The 20,735-nt window shown below is 36.7% G+C and overlaps 1 pseudogene; it reads right to left on the bottom strand.

Annotated features, from left to right (window-relative positions):
• Positions 1-209: 209 nt before the first annotated feature.
• Positions 210-20,735, bottom strand: part of LOC141550844 (protein Shroom3 pseudogene) — a 59,386-nt pseudogene continuing 38,860 nt past the window's right edge.

Below are 20,735 nucleotides of genomic sequence, written 5' to 3'. Positions count from 1 at the left end.
TCTCTGATGAATAATATTTAAAGCCCCTTTTCATATGCCTAGAAATGATTATAATTTCTTCATCTAAAATTTATTCATATTCTTTAACCATTTATTAATTGGAAAATGACTTGAATTCTTTTTTTTAAATTTTTTTAGTGGACTGTAATTTGAAAATTGATCAATTTAAATAATCTTGAGAATAGAGATGAGTTTTTCATTTAGGAGAGCTATAGTGAAGAAGTCAGTGTTGGAAGCACATTTCTGAGTGCACAGCTCCCAGTGGAGGTCACCCTGGCTTCAGGAGGCAGAACTGCAGCAGGGCTCTGGCCCTGGAGAAGAAGTCCCTAGGAAGACTTTCCATTAAGCAGTTGAGCTGCTCCTGGCCTAGTTTGATCTTGTCATCCAATTTCTGCTGTTCGATCAGAAGTGTTGACTTCATTTTCACAAAATGTTGGTAATCCTGGAGTTGCTTTTTAGTGAGGTAATTGGATAAGATGTCCAAAACCACACGCTCTCTCCAGTCCAGATTCTCCTTGAGCTTCTGAGCATCTTCATGCTGGCCAGCCAACATCTTTTTCTTCTCATTTAGAGAGCTCCACTCTTCATTATTTGCATCTTCACGCAATCCACTGAGGACATTTTCTACTCAGGCCAATAGTCTAGAGAGGGAGAGCAAAAGGTTCACAACCTTGTCCAGGTCTCCTATGAACATCTTGTATTTGTCAAATTCATTGGACTTGCAGAGTTTCCTGATCGAAATTTCTACTTGTTCTCCAAGGGCATTATTGAGCTTGATGTCCATTAGCAAACTTTCCTTTGCTTCTTTCAGAGATTCCAGTTTAAGCTTCAGGCTTCCGATGAGTTTTGCCTTCTTTTCATTGACATCTAGTTGGTCATCATCCTCATTTCCCTCTGCAGGCATGGATTTGAGTTTATTTAGAAGCTCCGCCTTCGGTGCAGACACATTATAATAGGCAGGACAGTTGATCAACATTCCCACTTTTTCTTTCTCTGTGCTCCTACTCCCTTCATATACTGGGAAACTGGTACTTCTTTGCATTGCCTTTCGCTGTGTGTTGCTTTCCTTCAGGGAATTTGGGCTCTGTGGAAACAAACCTTCCATCAGGTCCATGGTAGTCTTCATTCTAGAATCTGGATCCAAAATACCTGCGAGGGATTTGTCTTGGTGAACAATCTGCTTGACCAGACTCGCTCTCCTGATGTCCTCTGGTGTTTTCTCAGGGTTGGAATTGCTCTTTTCCAATTCCTGAGTCAGGTTGCCAAACTTCTTGATGAGACTTTGGGCCTGTGTGGGAAGCATCTGCTCTGGGCTAGACTGCTCCTCAAGAGTTCCGGATGTCTGGTACTGGCCATCAGAAGTGGATAATAAGCCTGTCTGCTTAGCTCCTAGAGCTTTGATGAAAAGGTTGGATTTAGAAGCTGGAGTTGGGCTGCTCCTTTGAGAATCTGCAATCGTCAACTTGGACAATCTTGTGGAATTGCTGTTACAGGTGTCTTCATAAGTTTCATTGCTTGGGGCTCCTGATGCTTCATATATAATTGGGGAAGGAGGAGGAGGAAACTCTTCCAGGTTGTTCCTCAGTGCCTTCTGGTCCTCTGAAGGAGGTGAAGGAAGTGAAGGAGGAAGAGGTGGTGGGGGTGATGGTGAGGGTGGGGGTAACATGGACAGAGTTTTGAAAGTAGAACTGGGTCTCAAATCTTGCACAAACACCTCATCATCACCTTTGTCCTAAAGGGATGGGATGGCTTGAAAGGCTGATTCAGATATTCTGAGGGAGGTCTTTCCAGGCCCAGTGAAGATTCCTAGGGGACTGTTGGGGTTAGATGTAGTGTTTGGGTTGGGCAGGCTCTGGCATTACTCATAGTGCTTCTGAGCTGGTACCACAGAAGATGAAGAGGGCTCCATTGAGTTGTCTTCTCTGAGTGAGTGGGCCCATTTCACTCAAGGGGGAGGAGGCTTCTGAGGTAGAGGGCCCTTATTTTTCTTCATTACATTTTCAGCTAAACTTTCAAGGCAGTTGTCTTCAAGGTCTCTTGGATTATGGGACTGTGTCAGGATGTGACCATTACTTCTGAAGACAGCTGCAGGTATGTCCATTGGAGAAGGTTGTCTACCAGCCGGGGCATCTCTGTCCGAGTACAGGTAAGACTGAGGAGAATAAGTGGAGTTGGTCTGAGCTTATTTAAAAGGGTTAATCTGTGAGGATTTTGTGTCTATGAAAGGACTTTACCTTCCTCCTGGTGATAGCCCAAAGGGTGGAGATCTGTTGATAAGCCTTTGAGGTTCTAGGGTCTCGGAACATTCCAAAAGAACAGATGATCCATTTGGTACTTTGTGAGCCCCTGGGTGATGTGTAAGGGATGATTTCTCTTCATAGCCTTTTTCTGAATAATTGAACTGCCTGGATCCAGGGCCAGCTGTGCAGGATGGAGTCTTTCCCATAAGGTTGTGGTCAGAAGCAAATCCTGACATTTCTTATCTGAGATGGGGGATGATCTGGGCCTCGAATGGAAAGGGACAGTCAGAACATTTGACCTGTCTAGCAGATCTTCAGCTGACATGGACTTTCCTGGCCCCTTGGTTTTAGTTACCAGGGCAGCTTGCTTCTCGTGATCCCAGGTCACTTTCTGTGGAAGATTGGTCTGGCCACTACCCTCTCCAAGCCAATCCACCCGTGCTGATTCCCTTTTGGGATGCAAGTGCCTTTCAGCACAGAGATGGTTGTTGGCAAAGGAACTACTCCGATCTCATATACCCCACATTTCAAGGCTGTTTCTGTCCAAGTTTCTGACCAATTCTGTGGGCAGGGTGGCAGACCCTCTCCTGGGGGAAGGGGTTTTGTTCCTGCAGGGAATTCATACTTGAAGTTGCTGTGAGGCTGTGGTTTTCCCGTAGGTGACTGGCAGAAGAGGACAGCCTCTTCCCAGTTTTGCATTGAATGTAGTCAGCCAGGGCAGTCTGCTGTAGCTGCTTCAACTCGGGCCTGGAGAGGTTAAGGGTGGAGCAAGCTTTTCCCTCTCTCTCAAAGACGCAGCGCCTGTCTGCCACAGTGTTCTCTGGGAAGCCAAATATCAGGTCCTTCCTCTGGGAATAGCAGGGGGATGGCTCTTCTGCCCCAGATACCCCCACTTCATTCATCTTCTCAGGTTCTGAATAGGAACGCTTCTTTTGTTCAGCAGTCAGTCATCTCTGGCCTCCAACCCGGGTGACCAGAGCTATTGGGTCTTCCCTGAGGGGGTTTCCCTTGGCTAGATTGATGCTATGTCTTTCCTTGAGGATATGAGGCAAAGCAGGAATCGGTGTTATTTCTGGGCTCTTTAGCCCCAAGTGGGCAGAAACTGGTCTCTGCCTTGCTCCTCGCCTTGACTGAGATGGCATGAAGGAACCCAGATCAAAATCCCACCGTTGGAATGAAGTGGCTCCCAGGACATGGGACTGAGCATGTTTGATACTGTTACTATAGCCTTGGTTTAAGGAGACCTCGAGAAGCGGTGATTCAGGACTATTAGTCCTCTCTTCTCTCCATGGGGTTTCCTCTTCCATCTTGTTGGAAAGCTGAAAGCTGCTCTGGCTGCGTTAGAAGAGGAGTACTTCTGAGTAGCTTATTCTCTGGGTGTGTGGGTGCATAGCCACCATTTCCACCCCTCCTCAGTTGATGTTCAGCTGGATGCCATGAAACCCCTTCAGATTTTTTCTTACCCTCTTTGACCAGATTCTCCTCAACACATCCAGTGGATGGACCTGATTCCAGGAAACTTATTTCACCCTGAGGGTCTTCAAGGCTGATTATGGAGCCTCTATTACTGGGTGTCTGTTCTAGCTTGTTGGCTCTGTGGCTGTAGCTGCTCACATTTGAGGGTCTCCGGTTCCCTTGTTCATGTTGTTCAATCTTATTGACCTTCTCCAACACAGAGCAGTGGAGTTTCCCCAAATGAGAGTTCTGGAGGGCATTGCTTGAACTACGCCGCCTCTCGGTCAAGGTTGGATGCCTACCCATGGGCCTCATGTCTTGGTTCAGAATTATGGAAAGGGGGTGATCCTTTAGTTCCTCCCTCAGACCTTACATGGGGAGCTTGCCAGTCTGAATGGTCCCATTGTTCAAGTACTGTCTTTTTGGGCTCTTGTTCCATTTTATTCATTTTGATCATACAGGCTGGTCTACTGTCAGGGTTTCCCTCCTGAGGTCCCATCTGTCCCATCTCTAGGTTGTCTTGACTTCTGGTGTTTTCAGAAATAGTCTGGAGAGATAAAATGTTTGAACTTCTTTTGCCAGAAGTGCTCCACCAGTCTTCAGTGAGGTCTTCTCTTTCTGGTCTTGGTTGAAGGCAGACATTTTGATTTTCCTGGAATTCTGCTCTCCTGGGCTCTGAGGGTCTGGGAAGTGGCTTGCCTTCATTGACTTCCTGAGCCTGGATCTGCAAGGATTGGGGGATGTAATATACACTGTCATTCATGCTTTCTCTCCCATTGGGGAGCATAATGTTGCTTTCCAAAATCCTCGACTCATCTTTCCTCAGGGAGGTGCCCCTGAGTTTCTCAGGCTCTGGTGTGATATGTGGCTTATATGGGGAAAACTTGTCTCTGGTTTCTGCTTTTTCCACCAGAAATGCTGAGATATACTCCGGGGCTTGGTAGAAAATTGCAGCAGACTTGCTGGGGCCATTCTGATTCCCATTCTCAAGAGTAACCATCTTGTCAGAAGTGCTTAGTGAGGCAGGATAATCGTGTTCCTTGACAAGTGCCGGGTATAACATCCCATTGCTGCTTCCAGAAGGCTGGGGCATCTGGGCAAAGTGTGGTTCAGGGGAAGGTACAGGGTAGATGCTGGTAGGCATTGGCTGGCCTGGTTGGGTTGCTTGGATGTAGTTTTGCTTGGGCTTCACTGGGGGACTATTCTCTAGGCTTTTTTCGAGGAGAATATGAAAATGTTTTTCTGGAAATTAAGTCTTTAGGGATCCAGGGAAGCTTGATACCTGTTGTACTCAAAGTTAGACCAAGAGCTGGGCCTTTCATAATGCCTGAGAACTGCATAGCTTCCACTCCGGGTTGGGGGCATGGGAGCATCCACTTTGTGGTTTACGTTGTTGGAGTCTGCTTCGTGGGCAGCGCAATACTGTTGGTTGCAGGGTAGCAGTGGCATCCTGCCACCTTTGGGTTGATTATGCCACCTGTCATAGTTCTGACCATCCATTGATTCTTGGGATTCTCCACTGAGGAGAAGCAATGCCAAAGAGTTCACCTCATACTCTGCTGAGATGCCCTGCTTGGTATCATAGATTGTCTTGATGTACCGGATGTCAGCCTGTCTCATTCCTTCCAACAGGTTGCCTTGTGCAGGTATTGTGGCCACCGTGTCTGAACACTCCTGAGCAGAAAAGCTGGTGGGGGGATACTCGAGAATGCTAGAACATGTAGAGAAGGAACTATAAGCAGGGTCTCTCTTGTTGTGGAGGTGGGCAAGCTGATCAATACTACTAGTGGATTTGGCCGAGAGAGGGTGGGGCAGGGAGGATAGTTGCCATTGTGCTCCAAACTCTTCATGCTTCCCTGGGAGCTGTACTGATTGGGACTTCTTCTTGGAAAGGCATGATTATAATTGGAGACATCATTTGTGGAGGAACTGGAATAATAATTTTGGTGCCAAGGAGTACCAATCGTGCCCTGAGATATTTGCATCACACTGGCATCAGTCTGGTCCTCTCCAGATTTGGCTGAATACCAGGAGTGCAGTTGCCTCACAAGTTTCCTGCATCAGTTCCTCAAAATCGGTTGGATTTCTCCATCGGTCGTTATCCTGTGCTGGAAAACACAGATGAAATACCTTGGGCTGCAAGGGGGAGAAACTTCAGGCTTCTGGTCTGCATCAGCATTCCAAATCTAATCCCCTTGAGCTGGGACCTTCGCCAGGGATGTCTGGAGGGAGAGCTAAACTCTTCCAGAAGCCCAAGTTCAAACCCCCTGCAGTGGAGGAAAGCTCAGAGTTGGGACAGCTCCAGTAGCGGGAGCAGCATGTCCTCTGAGCGCCTGACAGTAATAATTAATTTCATCCCGCCTCCTGGCAGAGAGTCCCACCCAGCAACTGACCAGCGGCCCAGGTGGACAGCACTGGTCACGAGACTCCTCGGCACTAGCTCCAAGAGCCTTCTGCAACTACAAATCATGACTTGAATTCTTATAAATTTGAATCAATTCTCTATATATTTTAGAAATGAGGACTTCTCCGACTCAGAAACCTTGGAGATAAATTTTTTTCCCGTTTTATTACTTCTCTTCTACTCTTGTCTGCATGTTTTTTTTGGTACAGTTTTTAACTTAATATTATCAGAATCATACATTTGGAATTCCATAATGTACTCTACTCTTCTTTGACCACAAATTCCTTCTTTCTCCACATATCTGAGAAATAGACTATTCTTTATTTTTCCAACTTGTTAATACTATCAGTCTTCATGTATAAATCATGAACTGTTTTTATATAATGTTGGTATAGGATGTTAGGTGTAAGTCACTGCCTCGTTTCTGCAATACTATTTTTCAATTTTCCCAACAATTTCTGTCAAATAGTGAATTCTTGTAAAGTCTGGACTAGCTCTCTGGAGGACCTCAGGATCAGCCCAAGTCCTTGGTCTTAGTGGAGGGGTGAGAGAGGAAGGAGAGCCATGTGGCTAGTCAAAGATGGAGTCTGGTGTCTTCTCTTTTGTCTGTGGCTGAGAACTGGGGCTGACAGATGTGGCTGAGAATGCTCTGTGTCTGAGACTTCCTTTAAATACTCCAGTAAGATTACATCACTACATCACACTGAGTTTACACAATCAAACTGGTCATGTGCCACTGTAGAACATTACATCACCATGTTACCTTAAATATATGCCTATTAGATTGATTCACATTAAGTATGTGCTTAGAGAACCATTATCTCGAATTGAGTAGGTACTTAACTATAAATACCCTACTATTCTAGATTTAAGTATACCTTTTCAGAGTTCCTACCCTCTACAAGTTCTTATTCCAGAAGCAGGAGTCTTTGAGTTTATCAAACAGAAGATTACTATAGCAATTGGCTATTGTGTCTTGTGAACATAAAGAGTTCCACTGATTGACTACTCTAATTCTTAGCCAATAACAAATAGTTTTGATGACTGTTGCTTTATAATATAGTTTTAGATCTGGTACAATTAGGACACTTTAATTTGCATTTTTTTTATTAATTCCCTTGAAATTCTTGACCTTTTGTTCTTTCAAATGAAATCTGTTATTATTTTATTTAGCTCTGTAAAATCATTTCCTGGGAATTTGATTAGTATGGCACTGAATAAGTAGGTTAGGTACAATTGTCATTTTTATTACATTAGCTCAGTTTACATATGAGCACTTGATAGTATTCCAATTGATTAGATCTGAATTTATTTGTGTGAAAAATGTTTTGCAATTGTGTTCATATAGTTCCCGACTTTGTCTCAGCAGGTAGACTAACAAATATTTTATATTATCTAAAGTTATATTAAATGGAATTTCTCTTTGTATATCTTGCTGCTAGATTTTGCTGGTAACATATAGAAATGTTGATAATTTCTGGGGAATTTATTTTATATCCTGAAACTGCTAAAGTTGTGAATTGTTTCCAGTAGTGTTTTAATTCATTTTCTAGGGTTCTTTAAATATACCAGCACCTCATCTACAAAGAATTTGTTTTCCTCATTATCCACTCTAATTCATTTAATTTCTTTTTTTTTCCCTCTTACTGCTGAAGTTGACATTTGTAATATAATATTGAACACTAATGGTGATAGTGCACAACCTTGTTTCACCCTTGACTTACTGGAAATTGTTTTAATTTATCCCCATTAAATATAATATTTGCTAATGATACTGTACTATCTAGTGTTTTTAATAGGAATTAGTGCTGGATTTTTTCAAATGCTTTTTCTGCTTTTTTCAATTTTTTTCAAATGTTTTTTCTTAATGTAAACACATTATTTTTTTTTAGTTTGCTTAGTGATATAGTCCATTATGTGAAATTTTCCTAATATTAAACTAGCCCTGCATTCCTGATATAAACCCAACTTGGTCATGGTGGATTATCCTGGAAATAATTTACTATAATCTTTTTGAACCTACCTGGTTTAGGTATCAGCATCATATCTATGTCATAAAAATAATTTGACTGTACTCCTTTTTTCCCTATTTTTCTAAATAGTTTGCATAGCATTGGATTTACTTATTCTTTAATTTTTAGTAGAATTCATGTGTAAATCTATCCTGGCCTAGAATCTTTTTTCTAGGGAATTGATTAAGAACTTTTTCAATTTATTTTTTTCTAAAATGAGACTATTTAAGCAATTTATTTTCTCTTTTGTTAATCTGGGCAATTTATATTTTGGTAAGCATTCATCCATTTCACTCTATCAGATTTATTGGCAGATAACTGGTCAAAATAGCTCCCAATTATTGCTCTAATTGCCTCTTCATTTAGTGGAAAATTCACCCTTTTTATTTTTGATATTAAGAATTTGATTTTCTTTTTTCTCTTTCTAATCGAATTAACTTAAGGTCTATCAGTTTTGTTGTTGTTATTTTTCATAAAATTTACTCTTAGTTTTGTTAATTAAATTAGTTCAATAGTTTTCTTACTTTAAATTTTATAAATCTTTTTTTATTTTCAGAATTTCAAATTTGGTGTTTAATTGAAGGTTTTTACTTTGTTTATTTTGTAGCTTTTTTAGTTGCATGACCATTTCATTTACCTTTTCTTTCTCTATTTTATACAAGTAAGCTTCTAGAGATATAAAACTTCTCCTAAGAACTGCTTTGGTTACCTCCCATAAATTTTTTGTCTCAGTATTGTCATTGTCTTAAATGAAATTATTGATTATGTCTATGATTTGTTGTTTTACCCACTCATTCTTTAGGATTAGATTATTTAATTTCCAATTAAGTTTTGGTCTTTTTTTCCCTCATCTTTATTACATGCAATTTTTATTACATTATGACCTCAAAAAGATGCATTTACTATTTCTGCCTTTTGGCAATTGATTTTCAGATTTTTATGCCCTAATTACACAGTCAATTTTTGTGTAGGTTCCATGTGCTGCTGCTGCAAAAAAAAAAATATATATATGTATATTCCTTTCTGTCTCCATTCAATTTTCTCCAAATGCCTATCATACCTAACTTTTCTAAAACTCTATTTACATCCTTAACTTCTTTCTTATTTATTTTGTGGTTCAATTTATCTACTTCCATGAGAGCAAGGTTGATATCCCTCACTACTATAGTTTGCTGTCTAATTCTTGCACCTATCTTAACTCCTCTAAGAATGTGGATGCTATACATATATGTTTAGTATTGATATTTACTTCATTATCTATAGTACTCCTTAGCAAAATGTGATTTCCTTTTTTATCTCTTAATTAGATCTTTTTTGGCTTTTGCTTGATTTAAGATATTATGTCAGCTGAACATAGTAGATTCTGCACCAGCCTTTTGCCTTTACTCCATATGATACATATGATTTAAATATGTTTCTTATAAACATCATATTATAGGAATCTGGCTTTTGAATCCAGTCTGCTATCTGCTTCTGTTTTAAGAGAGAATTAATTTCATTCATGTTCACAGCTAAAATTACTAAATCTGAATTTCTGACAATTGTATTTTCCCCAAGTTACTTTTCTTTTTTCTTATCCCCCTTTCCCTCCTCCCTTCTGACTACCACTTCCCTCAGGCAGTCCTCCCCTTTTTGCAGTCCCTCTCCCTTTCTAATCCTTTTGCACTTATACTATAGTTCTCCCTTCTATTAGTCTTCCCTTTTCCTTTCCCCTTTTCTCTCTTACTTCCCTATAGGGTGACACAGGTTTCTCTGTGAGGTAAACATACCTGATATTCTCTCTTAGAGTCAAATCCAATGAGAGTGAAATTCACACAATATATATCCCCTTCCCTCCTTTCTCTCAATTTCAGTAGGTCTTTTTTGCTTCTTCATGAGATGCAATTGACCCCATTTACCTCCCCTTTCTTCTTCTTCCAGTACAATGCTTTTTCCACCTCTAGTTTCTTTTTTATTATCATTGCAATAAAATTAAATTAAATCTACACCCTCCAAGCATAGCCATATCTAAAATACAGTTCTCAAGAGTTAAACATGCCATCTTCCCATATAAAGTTATACACTTTTTAACTTAAAAAAAAAAATTATTTTTTCTTTCCTTTTTATTTTTTCTTGACTTGTACATTTGAAGATCAAATTTTCTGTTCAGCTCAGGTCTGTTCATCAGAAATAAAGGAAATTCACCTGTTTCATTGAATGTCAATCATTTTTCCCTGAAAGATAATACTTTATTTTGCTGGATATTTGATTCTTGGCTGCAATCAACATTCCTTTGTCTGTCAGAATATCATATTCTAGGCCTCTTGATCCCTTAAAATGGAAGCTGCTAAATCCTGGATAATCCTGATGGTGATTCCTCAATGTCTGAATTGTGTCTTTCTGACTACTTGCAATATTTTCTCCTTGACCTGATAATTCTGAAATTTAGCTATGATATTCCTTGAAGTTTTTATTTTAGGGGTCTCTTTCAGGAGATGATCAGTGAATACTTTTCAATGGCTATTTGCCCTCTAACTCTAAGACATCAGAGCTGATTTCCTTGATGATTTCCTGAAACATGTTGGCTAAGCTCTTTTTTTCATCATGGTTTTTAGAAAGTCCAATAATTCTTAGATGGTCTCTTCTAGATCTATTTTCTAAACCAATTGTTTTTTCAATGAGGTATTTTACATTTTCTTCTATTTTTTTCATTTTTTTTTTGTTTGTTTTGCTTGACTGATTCTTGATGTCTCATTAAGTCATTCACTTCCATTTGTTCTGATTGTTAGTGAATTATTTTCTTCAGTTAGCTTTTTTATCTCCTTTTGCATTTGGCCGATTGAACTTTTGAATGTGTTGTTTTGTTCGTTGTTTTTTCCATTTCAAAAATTCTGCTTTTCAAGGAGTTTTTTTTTTCTTTTTTTGTTTTATCAAATCTATTTTGTAAGGAGCTATATATATATATATATATATATATATATATATATATTTTTTTTTTTTTTTTTTTTTTGCATTTCTCTAAATCTATTTAAAGGAGTTTTCTTTAGATGCTTTCTATGCTTCCTTTTCCAAACTCTCCTGAAATGCTCTCATTTCCTTACCCCATTTTTCTCCTAACTCTCTTTCAAGATCCTTTTTTAATTCTTCCAAGAGAACCTTTGTGAGATGGAGACTGTATCACTTTTGGGGGCTTCTGTCTTTGTCTCCATAAAAGTTATCCATGGTGAGAGCTTGTTTTGCTTTTTTGCTCATTTTTAACTGTTGAGATCTGTTCTTAAGGAAAAGGGAAAATTATCACAAGCTTCTTCTACAGGGTACAGGAGCTTCATGTTGCCTTGGAGTCAGTGCTGTTGACTTCCTTCCTGTGCTGGTTGGACATGGCCAAGTCCCATGTTAATCTGGGGTTCAAGGGCTCCCTATTTGCTTTTTTGTAGTTGTGTTGGGTGTCTCACAGCTAATCTGCTGATCCACTGGCTTCTAAACCAGCACAGAGTATTCAGTGCTGCTGTTTATTGGCTAAGAGCCTCCCAATAGATTCCCTAAGGTGTACAGATACCACACTGTCCTGGGTCCCTGAATTTTGCCTAGGTTACACCATTTCCCCACATATCTGATTGGTAATATACCAAAATATCTTCTGCTGGAAATTTGTTATACTCTAAATAGTTGTGTGTTCTGTCACTACAAAAGTAGTTTAGAGGCTTGATCTGGTGTTGATCTAAGGGAAATAAGGAAGAGCTCAAAGACCTCTCAACTATCTGCCTTCTTAAATCTGCCACCATTTCTAGGATTTTCTAAGTAAACTATTTTACATGAAGAGGCAATGATGATTTTGTCTTTTTTTCTGTATCTCTGTGTCTTTAAACTTGTCTACTTATTACTATTGGTAACAATTCTAAATTCAAATCAAATAATACCAAGAAAAAGGTGGATCATTGTTTTACTTTTATATTAATTGGTAAACATTCTAATATTTCCAAATTGCCCATAATAATGATTTTAGATTTTAGCTGGATACTTTTTGAAATATATATATTTAAAACTCTGCCTATACTTTGTAGGTTTAAAAAAAAATGTTTCACCTTATCAAGTGGTTATTTTTATTGAGATAATTAGTTCAATATGGATGTTTTTGTTTTTAGAAGAACAATGGATTTAGAGCTAGAAAGCCGAAAGAGAAGGGAATGAGCTTGTACATAGTTTCTACTGTCACTGTGCTGCATTTTATGAATAAAATTTCATTTGATACTCAAAGCCTCCCTGCAAAATAGATGCTTTTATTATCCCTCATTTTATAGTTGAGGAAATTGGGAAGGAACTTAGAGCTAAATGAGCTCAACACCTTCATTTACTAATGTATTATTAAAAAAAAAAAAAAAAAAAAAAGTGTGGCACAGGTCAAATGGTCTGCCCAAGGACATACAAGTAAAGCATATGAAGCAGACTTTGAATTCAGATTTTAGACTATGTTCATTGATTTTACTGATGTTAAATCATCTTTACATCCCTGATAATAAAGTGTACTTTCACCTTGGTAAGTTAACCTTTTTTCTTTTGGAGAGGCAATTGGGATTGTGACTTGTCTGGAGTCACACAGTTAGTGAGAATTAAGTATCTAAGACTGGATTAAAAATCAGATACTACAGATTTCAAGGCTGATGTTCTATCTACTGTGCCATCTAGCTGCCCCTAGTAAGTTGTCTTTTAGATAAATTACTGCAAAATAAATTTGCTGGTATTTTACATTAGGATATTTATGAGAAATGCTGGTCTATATATTTTCTCTTTATTCTTCTCTAATTTGGGTAGTAAAACAATATTTTTTTTCATCTAAACATTTGGTAGAGTGCTTCTTAGCTTTTGAAACTGGTTTGTGAGCTATATCAAATAATGATTCTTTAAAAACTTTATTAGAACTATACTATAAATCAATTTGGATAAGCTAGCCCTCATTCACATTGTGATAATACATTTATAGCTAGTTCAATTTTCTTTTTTTTTTTTTTTTATTGAATCAGTGGTTAAATGATATGAATAGGCACTTTTCAAATGAAGAAATTAAAGCTATTTTAGTCATATAAAATTTCTTCAAATCTTTATTGATTAAAGAAATGCAAATTAAAATCACCTGACTCCTACCATATAATACAGGAAAATGATAAGTGTTGCAGAGAATGTGAGAAAATTCAAATACTGATGTGTTATTGATGGAATTATGACTTATTCTCTTATTTCAAGGGTAATCCATCCAAATAAGAGAAAATAAATGAGAATAGTATGAAAATCACAAGGAATATGAACTGATTCTATTATTTTTGCTTTTTGTGTAAGCTGCAGCTTTGCACTAATATTTTATAAAATGAACATCACTACATCATGTCAGTTCCAGGTAGTAAAATTCTATAAGGCTTCTTGCTTTTGTCAGAAGGATTCCTGGCTTGGCAAAGATAAGAATCATTGTTGATTCTCCTTGGCAATGATAAATATGGAAGATCACTTCTCAGAAGCATTTGTGTTTTATACATAAGATCAAAATTTTTTCTTGGCACTCAACATAAATAAGGCTAACAATAATAATGTTTAGATACATATTTGGACATATATTTGTAAATATGCAACTTTAATTTCTTTCTAATTATAATTGAAAAACATCCAGGCACTTTTATTTAGCACCATTATTTACAGTATTTTATAAACATTTTATCCACCCTAACCATTCCTTCTCCCCAGAGTTCAGACTTCATCTCTCTAATAAAGAGTGGAAATTAGGACATGAAAGAAAAAAAAAAACAAAAAAAAAAAACCACCATTTTGAAAAGTCATAAATGTTCTGGTACAAATCATTTCGGTACCATAAATCTGAAACATTTTACAAAACCACTAAAATGAAGAGGCAAATCAAAATACTATTCAAATATTCTTTAATATTAGTGATCTTGATGAGATATAAAAGTATGGCACCTACTAAATTGGATCAGAATCAAATAAAATGTTGCCACCTTTTTAAATGGACATTTTCTCTGAAAGGAGCTCAAAATAAATATAAGGAGAACAAATATAACAGAGGAATTTTCTTGGTGAAAAAGAGGAAAGATAAATTTTGTCTTTGTAACAGATATAAAATCAATTCTCTTCCTTTGCATTTTCCTTTTCATTTCTGAGCACTATAATAAACATTTAAGCAAAAAACCTTTGACATTAAATCACTTCTCCATATCCCCCACTCTATTGTGGCTGTTCATCGTACAGCTTTTCTAGTTTTTAACCACGGACTAAATAGCATTGTGCTCACTCTTGAGCAAGAAAGAGTATAACCTAAATATATTTTACGCTTGTTAAGCTAAATACTGTATCCTGAAGAATATACACTTAGCATTGGCTTAAGTAACTCAAACTGGATCCTTGAAGCTGCAAGGATCCAGTTAAGAGGAGTTACTCAATGACTGGATGCTTATTTGTGGAGAACTGGAACTATGTGCAGCTTGGAAGCAACCTCCCTTAGGATATGTACCAACTTAGCTTCAACTTTCATGAAAGAGTAATACATTTTGAACCAACTATTATCAAAAGGCTGCTAACAGGAAAAGTTAAATATGTTATAGGTGTGTGTGTGTGATTAATGATTAGCTATGAATTTTTTAACTTAATGATGTCAAATTAATGATAGATGAATTATGACCATTCATTAAAAACAAAATAAAATGCTGCACACATGTCATGTTGAAGCAAGCAGAGTCATAATCCTTAAAAAGCTTTTCTAAACTTTTGTGGTCTAAAAATCTCATCAATATCAACTATAAAAAATTTTACTTGCTTCTTTTATTTTTTTTTGTAATTCAATAGCAGAACAAAGTCGTATAGGTAATCTTTGAAAGCACTTATCATTCTTGCTTCTCTTGTATATCTTTCAGTGTTTGATTTAAAACTACTTTTGGGTTGTAAGTTCAGACATGAGCTTATTGTTTAAAAAAAAGAGTTTCTAGGGGCAGTTAGTTAGATGGTGAAGTGGATAGAGCACCAGCTCTGAAGTCAGGAAGACCTGAATTCTAATCCACCCTTAGGAGTGGATTTCCTAGCTGTGTGACCCTGGACAAATCACTCCCACCCAAAAAAAGTCACTAGCTTATATTTATTAGCATAATAAATAAAATCAAAAAATACCTAACATAAATATAATATTGATCTAATGAAAAATACTAAATTCCAAATTTATTTTAGTGATCAAATTATTTTATGACATAAATACTAAAGTATTGATTTAAAAAAGGGGGGGGGGAACTCAGTGGCACAAATGTAGAATTCTAAAATATTTTCAGCTTTTGCTTAGATTTTTTTTTTATCTTGATAATATACATGGAAAATAATTTTCTCCAAAATTACTTTTGCAGGATCCTCAAAAAGGCTAAAAATAAAAACCCAGAATCTTGTATTTTTCTTTCTCTTGGAGTCACTCCTTGATCATTATATTCTTTTAAATTCTTTGAAGTTTGTGTTTTATTTGTTTAATTTCTAGATAACTGGAAATAGAACTGTTTTGCTAACCACCAATTATGCCTTGAATTATTGAGTTATACTATAGTACTTAATAACTGTCCTGTTTATTATCTACATTGTTTATTAACTGAGCTTTAATACTCAATGCATTGATTATACTGAGAAACTTTTCTTTGAGGATAGAAGCAATAACCTTCAGTAGAATGCTAACTACCACTGAGAATTATGTTTAGCTCAGACTTCCATTGCCATAGGCAGAAATAATTGATTTTAGACTTGGTGAGCTAGTTCTTAATACATATGCCTAGAGGGAGAATGTCATTTTAATAAGGTAACTTCCATAATATACACATAACTTAAATGAGAATGCTTTCCCTTTGTTCTAGAAAGGAAAGAGCCCTTACCTTAAAATTAATAATAAACTGAAGACGTGTACTAATGTATCTGCAAATTGGTTCTGTCAATTTAGCTATATATACCATTACTACATCATGTCAGTTCCAGGTAGTAAAACTCTATGGGGCATCTTTCTTTTGTCAGAAGGATTCCTGGCTTGGCAAAGATAAGAATCATTGTTGATTCTCCTTAGCAATGATAACTATATAGATTTCATAACTGAAGAAATCACTCTCTGATACTGAGAATATCTGAGTTTTACTGGTTATATATTTACTTGTAGCAGCTATGATTTTATATAGCAGCTATTCCCTTGCTCTAAAGGTCAATTATTCTTATCTACTAATTCAGGTAGGCTATTATCAATCCGATATTATCAAAATAAGTAAAGAGGGGAGAAATAAAGCAAACATTTTCAATAATTCGGGTTGGAAGTAAGTGAGCTTGCCTAAGCATATCGAAACTATTAAATAAAATTTTCATGGAACAATAATAATACTAGATACTAGTAGATAAAAATCATAGATAGCTTTAAGTAGTTTATCCCATAGTTACACATTATTTCTTTATTTTATTGATCTTATTCAATCTAACTTGCTGTCTATTGTTAACTAATGGGCATACTAATTTGTTAACAAACTCCAAACTAAGCAGTTCCTACATCCATTTCTTTATTTGATAAACATTTATTAAATCACTGCTATATGAACAGTTCTTTTTTCCTGTGGGTTGTGGTATTTGTCTGTAATCCCACCTAGCAAGAAAGTCAAGTCTTGTGAAACTTTTGAGTTCAGGCACTTTGAGCCACAGTGGGCTATGCTAATTGGGTAGTTACACTAAATTCTGAATTAATATGCTAAGTCCCCAAGATCAGGAAACAAGCAGATTGAGTAAAGAATAATGATTTGGCCCAAATTAGAAATAGAGAAAATTCCTGTCACAGTCAGTAATGAGATTAGGCCTATGAGTAGCCACTGTACATCCAACTCAAGTAAAATAGGCAAACTCAGTCTTAAACAACTACAACTATTGGGGATTTCCACGCTTATGATGTGTGAGACAAAGTGCAGGTGAAGTAAAATAATTTACTCAATTTTCTAAAATAAAAAGTAAAAGTTTATTTTAAATCACTGCGAGATCTCTGTCTCTCAGTGGACAAAAACTCTAAGATGGGATTAAGAGAGTTCTGCACTTGGTATAGTCAGAGTACTTAGTTATGTGATCAGAGTTAGGTCTTGGGGGCTTTGGGGACAATAGAGAAGTTTTTAGGGTTGAATAAGTTTCAGTAAAGTTATAGAAAGTTTAATTGGTGGTAGTTCAAATCTACAGAAAACTTAAGTGGTGGTACTTAACATTAATTAAGTTCTTTTGAAAGTTAAGTAGGGGTACTTAGCTTTAGTTCAGCTCTATAGAAAACTTGGTTAGTGTCAGCTGAACTCTATAGAAAGCTTAATTAGTGGTACTTGATAGAGGTGGGATTGACTTCTAGGGCGAGATAGGGTTAAGGTCAAGGTGACTGACTTCTGATTTTTCCAAGTCACAATTACAACAACTATCCTATATCTAGTTAAATTTAATCTCATTACCTCAAAGGTTATATAAATATGGCAATAAATACATTTTTCTCTATGCAAGATTCTCCACAGCAATGTTAAATTATATGAAATTGCCACAAATCAGAATAGTGTGTACTTATTTGCATATAAAAAGATGTGAAATAGCATTTCCCAACAAAAGAAAGGTTTTTTTACGCCCAAATACACAGTCAATTTTTATGCAAGAGTACTGCACTGAAAAATGTGTATCTTTTCTGTCATTAAATTTTCTCCAGAAGTCTATCATATTTAGGTTTTCTAGGATTTGCCCTAGTTTCTTTCTTATTTATTTGGTGGTTAGATGTGTCTGATTCTGAGAAGGGAAGTTTAAGGTCCCCCACTAAAACAGTTTTACTATCTATTTCTTCCAGTAACTGGCTTAAAATATTTTTTAGGAATTTGCTTGCCTTACTACTTAGTAGATATACATTTATTATCCTTACTATTTCATTATTTACAGTACCCTTTATCAAGATGTATTTTCCTTGCTTATCTCTTTTTACAAGATCTATTTTTACTTTTGTTTTATCTGAGATCAGAATTGTTACCCCTGCTTGTAATGTTTTTGTTGGTTTTCTGGATGTCTCTGAACCAGCCTTTGTTTCAGTAGAGTAATCACCAGGAGAATAGCCAGATGTTAAAATCCAAATTCTTTATTGTCTCCTTCCCTGGGACTGAGTAGCTTTCTGGAGAACCTTTCAGACTGGACTTGGTCTCAATGGGATAAGTGCAAGAGGCCAGCTACCATGGTGGTGTGAGATGAAGTGAATGAATCTGGCTCTGAGTCCCGGGGCTTGTGCTTCAGCCTCCAACAACCACAAAGGTGGATGATGTAATGAATCTGTCTCTGCATCCCAACCTGGCTGAGTTTGTCCCAGTTTATATGCTCTATTTGAATTATATCATTATAGGTGTGAATCTTGTAGAACTATATTAAGTACTAGGTACATGTATTGAACTAGAGAATTATTAATCACAAGGCTGAACTAGATAACCATTGTATTATCAATTCCATTGACTTAACACCTTGTAAGAATCCTGGTTTCCGAGTTCTGGCCCATAACACCTGCTTTTTTTTTTTTTTTTTTTTTTTTTTTTTTTTTTTTTGCTTCACCAGAAGCATAATTATGTTCCAGCATTTTACCATTACTCTGTATGAGTCTGTGTCAAATGTGTTTCTTGCACACGGCATATTGTAGGATTCTATTTCTAATGTACTCTGTTATTTGCTTCAGTTTTATGGGAGAGTTCTTCCCAGCCACATTCACAATTATGATTACTAGCTCTGTTTATTTACCTCCATCCTATTTTCTACCCTATATATACTTTTGTACTCTTTCCATCCTTTCCTTAGTTGTGTGTTTTTTACCCACCCCACCCACTACCTTATTATTTACTATTCCTCCTTGCTCCATTAAGTAGTGTTTTTTTTTTTTTAACCCACTCCACTCACTACCTTGTCTTCTATAAACCATTCCTCTATTCTCTTACTTTTTTCCCTAGTAATTCTGCCTTCCCTTCTATCCTGTCCCTCCCTTTTCTTTCCTCTTTCTCCTACTTCTTTATAGGGTTAGATAAATTGCTACACCCAACTGAATGAATAAATATTCCCCTTTAGAGCCAAAACTGATGAGATCAAGCTTCAGACAATGCTCATCCCCTTCCATTCTTCCCCTCAATTATAATAGGTCTTTTGCAATTCTTCATGTGAATTAATTTTCCCATTTTAGCTCTCCTTTTCTCTTTTTCCAGTACAGAACTTTTTTCTACTCCTTAATGTCTTTTTCTTCGATGTCATCACATCAGAATCCCTTCAGAATCACACCCTCAGTCCATATGGTGCCCATCTCTCTCTGCCCCAGTGACAGATATAGTTATCAAGAGTGACAGATATTGTTGTGTCACCTAGGAATGTAAACAGTTTAAACTTTAAATAATATATATTTTCCTCTGTTTACTCTATGCTTCTCTTAAATCCGATGTTTGTAGATCAAATTTTCTGCTTAATTTTGTTTTTTTTCAATAGAAATAATTGATACTCTCTTAATTCATTGAAGCTCCATTGATTCCCTTTAAAAATCATGCTGCATCTATCTCTCTGAGTAGTTAATTCTTTGTGGTAATTGCAGGTCCTTTACCTTCTAGAATATGATATACCAGGCTATTCAATCCTTTATTGTATTAACTGACTGATCCTGGGTAATCAAGGTTACATCTTGATATCTGAATTGTTTTTGTCTGCCAGCTTGCAGTGTTGTTTTTTTTTTTTCCTTCAGACTGTAGTTTTGGAATTTTGCAACAATATTTCCTGGATTTTTCCTTGTGGGATCTTTTCCTAAAGGAGAACAACAGATTATTTCAATCAGTATTTACCCCTCTCTTTCAAGAATATTGGGAACATTTTCCTTAATGATCTCTTGTAGAATGCTATTCAGGCTTTTTTTTTGTCATGGCCTTCAGATAGGCCAATTGTTGTTAAATTATCTCTTCTAGATCTATTTTCAAAGTTTGCTGTTTTACCAAGGAAGTATTTCACATTTTCTTTCATTTTTCATTCTTTTTGGTTTGTTTGACTAATTCTTGCTATCTCACAAAGTAATTAGCTTTCCATTTGCTCTATTCTAGTTTTTACTATGTGATTTTATCCATTTAGCTTTTGTATCTTTTTTTTTTTTTCCATTTGGTTAATTCTGCTATTTAAGTAGTTGTTTTCTTCAGACAATATTTCTTTCCTTTTCCAAATTGTTGGCTCTCTCATGCATACCTCTCATTTCCTTTCTCATTTGTCTTTTGTCTTATTTGCCTTTTAAAGTCTTTTATGAGCACTTCCAAGAAGTTGAGATTTCTTTGTCAATATTCTGTCCTTGTCTGAGTTTGTGTTTTGGTCTGCTCTGTCATCATAGTAGCTTTCTATGGTCAAAGTTATTTTCTGTTTCTTGCTCATTTTCTTTTCTTTCCTTTTGGTGTTTCCTCATTTTTTTTTTTAAATGATTGAGCTCTGCTTCAAGGGTAAAGAGAGCATTTTTCCAAGTTTCCTGTGCCTGCAGCTCTGAGCCTTGAATTTTAGCACAGGGGCCCCTTGTGTTTTTAGGGGATAGCTTTGCCTGTTCTATTCAAGAAACAACCTGATTTCCCAGAGTTCGCCTTCTGAGCTGAGACT

This window comes from Sminthopsis crassicaudata, chromosome 1 (genome assembly GCF_048593235.1).
Source record: "Sminthopsis crassicaudata isolate SCR6 chromosome 1, ASM4859323v1, whole genome shotgun sequence".
NCBI lineage: Eukaryota > Metazoa > Chordata > Mammalia > Dasyuromorphia > Dasyuridae > Sminthopsis > Sminthopsis crassicaudata.
Note: the sequence above shows the minus strand (reverse complement) of the source record. Positions and strands in the feature narration are given on the sequence as shown.